Here is a 6000-nt window from a genome sequence, read left to right on the forward strand (position 1 = left end):
TGGCCATTTGAAGGATAAAATTAAACCTTTCAATTGAGCTACAGTATGTGTTGGTGGCAATAATATAGAATACACTAAGGCTCTACATAAAAAGTCAAAAATGGTCTAAATTGCTGGTACACTTGACTAAAACTTTGGAAAGGAGCGCGGCACTCAATGAGTTAAGAACAAGACCCAAGACAAAGACCAGGGACAAGAAACAACTCAACAACAGATATGCATGAACAATAAAATAAATTAATAAATGAAAGAAATACATGTAAAAGTAAAAAAATAATAATAAAATAAAATACCTAAAATGTTAAAGCAAAAAGCAATAGCAAAAACTGCTACAACACCAAAGAGAGACCAGAGAAAGAAAGAAAAAAGTCACTCGGGAAAAACTCAGTTCTTGAACATAAACAACTGGGCCCGTTTTTAAATCTCCACAGCCTCCACGACCGGTATAGGACGATCGGTATAGGACGACCGGTATAGGACGATCGGTAGAGGACGATCGGTAGAGGACGACCGGTAGAGGACGATCGGTAGAGGACGACCGGTAGAGGACGACCGGTATAGGACGACCGGTAGAGGACGATCGGTAGAGGACGATCGGTCGGTACCTGTTTCTTCCGTGTGGATTCCTCCCAGTTCATGATGTGGTTTTCTCTTTACAGTGGTCAGAAATGGACAATTTTATGTTTTTCTTGTTGTGCCTTTTTCCTTTTGTGATCATGTCTGTCTTTTTCAGGTTTCTGTTTCACATTCTGTCCGTGTCGTACCCTCTGAGGTAAAACAGGCTGTTTAGGAAGAAGGAAATTCCTTGGCTATAGTGCAAATATTTCAGATAACAAAAGTAATGCAGGATTGTGAAAGGATGTGATTACAGATGCACAGAGTCAGACGAGGTCTATTAGGATGTTTCTTTGTACTTTCTCTGACTTTCTCTAAATGGCCTGTTGATGGCATCGCTGTTCAGCTGGTTGATGATATGTCCCTGCCCTTCCTAGCTGATGACTGTGCTCCACACACTCAGCTGTGCTCAGTGCGGCACCATGTGTCTTGCTAGTTTCATGTTTATCAGAGCATTTGGAGAGATGTTTGCAGTCTTTGAAGCTCTTTGTTATGGAATTCTTCTCGCTGGCCGCCCTGGGGGACTGGCAACAGGGCTGACAAAACACAGTATCCCTTGAAGTGCACACCAATGCACCAGTGGGCAGAAGAACACTTCACTGTGCCTGAAAGTTTTTGCAGCTCGGAGTGACATGTGTTTGGGGTTTGGTCGCTGCCTTATTTATAAAAGTGAGTTTGAGAGGACAGGGATGTACTCTGCATCCAAACCTACCAGTATCTCCTGACACACCACATATGCTAACAAGTTGTGTTATGGCTTTTCCTTGACAGACCAGGATCATGGATGGATGAACCAGCTACAGGATGTTTTATTTTCAACAGTTTCACAGTCCAGAGACGCTTGCATTATTCATCAGGTCATATTCATTCTTTCAGCTTTGATCCTCTGTGTTTGAAACTCAGCGACTGGGCTGACCTGAGATCTGTAGTATATACTGTCCCGCTCAGCACCAAACAGCAGGCAAACAAGGTTAGCTACAAGTGGAGCAGTTTTTCAGTTAGCCTTTTTTGTTAATTTTCAGTTCAGCAAGTACTCACGTACAGTTTAGGTTTAGGTTTTATTTAGCTTCAGTCTAAGGAGGAAAGCCTTGATTTGTAGAAGCTGAGTCCCATATTGGGCTGAGAGATTTTCTTCCTGCAACTTTAAAAGGAAAGAACAAGTCCACACACTCTCATTATGCTCCAAAAGTCTTTACTGACAAGACAACGTTTCAAGCGTGTCAGCTCTTCATCAGGTCATTTCAGGTCAAAAATGACCTGATGAAGAGCTGACACGCTCGAAAACATCTTATCAATAAAGATTTTTGGAGCATAATGAGAGTGTGCGGGCTTGTTCTTTCCTTTTGATGTTTTCCACTTAGCCCAGCACCCTAAGCAAGTGATGCGCGTACATTTTTACACTTCCTGCAACTTCCATCTAGCAAATCATAAAAAGCATCTCCTATTTGCGGTACGCAGCAGCTGACATCCTCTATGCTGCCACCCAGTGCAGCCTGCATTGCATTGCTCATTGTAGTTTTTATTAGGTTTCCTTAAAAAACTTAATAAAAAAAAAAAACTCTCCTCGTTAACCATAATAACCCTGACTTGTATCTTCTATCCTGCTTCCATTTGCTAATTAGCACAAAAGAAAGTGCAGCCTAGCTGAAGACACAGATGATTTTGTAGATTTATCACATGCACAGATATGAAGGTACCAAATCCCATTTTTAGAGCCATGTGATGGTGTCAGGGCGAGGCCAAAGTGCTGGTGGCGCCACAGGAAAAGTCAGGGGATCATCTAATAATTAGGAGTCATCGTCTAAGGCCTCTGGGGTTCTGTGGAAATGTCTAATGGTTATGATCTTGGTCACCAAAGTCAGTAGAGCTTTTGTGTCGGTCAGTCCAGTCCAGTCAATGCAGAGATGAATCTGGGCCAAATGCATAGACTGTAAAAAGACGTCCCCCATTGGTTTTGGGAAGTCGTTTTTGTGACTCCAACATGGCGGCCTGAACAGCGCCATGTTGGATTGGCCGGCCGAGAACCCGCCCACTGGCCTCGAAGCAGCTGTCCACGGAGCTGCTCGGACCTGTCACTCAACGTTTCCGCGCCCTAATTGATCAGAGTTTTAACCTAATAACAGTAAAACGGTAGAGTAAAAAAAAATTCACCCCCCTCAGAGTGTGTGCGGGGGTAGAAACTATCGATTGAGACCAAAAAACGTTCTGACACCAGGCTTTTAACATGTTTACTGAGGATGTAAAGTCGGCGATTTTAACATGGGGGTCTATAGGGAATGCTCCCTTCTGACACCAGCCCCCAGAGGAAGAAGAGGGGATTGCAGTTTTTTGAACGCGGAAGTGAGCTTCACTTCTCAGACCGACAACTGCCCCCTTGGCCAAATGACACAGTGCAGAGAGGAGGGAGGGGAAACGATGCAGGAGGAACTCCCCATGTGTAAAAAAGGTTGATGAACGTGTAAATGGAAAGAAAGTGCTGCCTCTGAAACTGGCCATGTTCCATCTGTCACCTGTTAAAAACAAAAAGGTGAAACAATGAAGGGCATCACATTAATACACTGTGTACAAACACACTGTATACACGCACAAGTGAACACAGAGGAATTAATTAATTCCATATTTTCTCATGCATTTAGGTTGCATTGATTTTTTTATATTATAACAAGACCATTTCTTTTTACAGCGAGGTCTGTCTTGTTGCAATATATTTTCCTGTTGTCATTAAAACGTGTTTTCTATTATCAACAGAAACCAAGAGAGAGGTTCCACAGTAATAAACAGGAAACAGCTTTCATAGGGAACAGATGAAGCCACAGTGGCACAGATGCTTTATTTAATATGCTTTGGCTTCCTGCTTTGATTGGTTCATTTGAATCATTTAGATGGAATTATTATTAGTTTAACTCAGAAAAGTGTGATGCTCCATCTAATGTTTATTTTTATTTTTATTTTTATTGTGTGCTTTCCTTTGTCCACCTTACAACTTCCTCCTCCTTCCTAACTCCTTCCTCTCCCCAGCAGACATTATAATAGGCTGGGGCTCGAGGTTAACCCGGCGCTGATTGGCTAAAGCTAGAGCAGCTCTGACGCTACCAGAAAGCACCAAAACAACCGGCATTTTTAAAAGGGGGAGCAGAAGGAGCATTAGCCTAGCAGACACCGCTGTAAACAACAAGAAAACAGCAGGAAGATGTACACAAAAGGACCGACGGTGAGGTGCAGACATTGATTGCAGTCTACGGCACTGAGGAGATTCAGAGGGTTTGAGTCATCGCGGCGAAATGAAAATATCAGCGCACCTCGACACACTGGGGATCCATCACGCCGCAAAACAATGCCGTGAAAAGTAAAAAAAAAACTCAAGCAGGATTACAATCAACCGCCATGCGCACAAACACACACACCAGAAACGCGCCTACCGCCTCAGCTCCTTCCATCCTTCTTCGTTGTTGTTATGATTTGTGTGCATGTGCTTGTGACCTGCCTGGGTGACGTCACGGTCCAAACTGTCGCACAGCGATTAAGCGGCGATCGAAACTCATGACGTCACCGCGGGGTCCGACTCTGCAGTGGAAACACGGCCAGTGAAAGGGCTGAGTGAGAGGACGGTTCCTGTAGAAGTTCCTACCCCCTCTCTTTACCAGGAACTCCTGCAGTGGAAACACGGCTATTGTGTTGCTTCCTCCTGCTGAAGATGCAGTGATCAGGCCAACAAGTTGGTAACTTACTGAAATGACCTGTAATATCTTGTGATGTAATGTGACAGTTAGTCAAATAAACCTATTTGATCCTTAGTTCCTCAACTGGTTCACTGTTTTATTATTTAGCCTTTTGTTTTGGGGTGATCCTAGTCGAGGGCACTGGTCTCAGTTGGGGGTGTGCTGTACATCTGTGTAGTGAGAGACCGGGTATAACTATCACTAGAACCTGCAGGTTGACTTTGTTTCACTGTGCTTTGTGGAGGTCGGCTTTGTTGTTGTGTTTGGGAGTCTGCAACTTAGCAGGTCAGACTTTTACAGCTTTACTCCCACCATGCAGTAGTTCATAGAAAGGTTTTTCTTTGGGGCCAGACAAAAACAGAGTCAGTCAAATGCAGATGCATGAACAAGTTACAATGTTAGGGAGTTTTGTCATTGGTTTTTGTTCTTTCATAATTGATGCAAACTATTTCTGTTTGGGGATATTTACTGCCTACCTTATTGTTGACTAAAGCTATATGACATTCAATTGATTTTTTATGTCTCTATTCAGTCAATCGATTAAAAAAATAATCAATCGCACAATTTTCTGTAATTAATCGTGATTAATTTATCAACAAATTAATTGGCTCTGCACTTGTCGAAAATTTCCAAACAGGCGTCATTTGGATAAACTAACTATTGGCTATTGGTCATCTAAACAGTTGATTTCTCGCAGGAAAAAATATTAAAACTGAATAAAGTTATGAATAACAGCGCTACAGCTGGTACATTGGTTTGCCTGCACACGTCACCAAAGGTTATGGGTCAGCCGCCATCGAAAGTAAACAAAACAATGTTAATTGCGTTAATTTTAATTAAAATTTTTAACGCATTAAATGTTTAAAATGAATCGCCAAAATTAACACGTTAACTTTGACAGCACTAGTTTCTATATAATTTTTGGACAAGTCAAGAGACTTGTCAGATAAACCTTAGCTCTAGTTGCCAGGACTATTGCTTATATACTCATGTACATACTATACCGTATAGTATGATAATAGTAGTTTGTACTACTTTTAATGAACTTTTCTGCACTTCTGGTCATAAACAGAGCACTGAGTAAACCTTTATAAAGCTTCATTGTTTGTTTGCCTCTTTATTGGGGACAATGAAAGGTGAGATGAGTGTTTTTAGTTATTTAACTGTCAACCCTGTTGGCTTCCTTTTAGCTGAAGAATATGAAGATGGCTAAGAAGAATAAATACAGGATGCCAGTGTCAGTAGAGGACGTATCAGATCAGCCTTGTCCGGACTTTCCAGAGTTGACTGAAGCTGAAAGTAGTTTGTCCTGGTGAGGAGGTACAGTACTGATCTGTGTGATGGTAACTCTGTGTGACATTTTCATGATTCAAAGGTTCAGGGACAGTTTAAAAAGTTTTCTGGAAGCCACATTCATCACTATTTGAGAACAGTGTCCCATCTGGCTGTGGGGCTGTAAACCTGCCCCCAGGCTGCTGATTTGTTCCTGGATGTATCTTCCACATATTAGGTGAGAATGTATTGATATTCAAAGAAAATGAAATTCAATGCAATTCCATGACATACAGTACATTAAAGAACTGAATATTCAAAACCACATGGGCCTGATGGATTAAAGGCCTAACCCCAAACAGAAACATTGTCCATGGAGACACAGATTTCTGGA

This window comes from Trachurus japonicus, chromosome 10 (assembly GCF_045865225.1).
Source record: "Trachurus japonicus isolate A0001 chromosome 10, Traja_1.0".
NCBI lineage: Eukaryota > Metazoa > Chordata > Actinopteri > Carangiformes > Carangidae > Trachurus > Trachurus japonicus.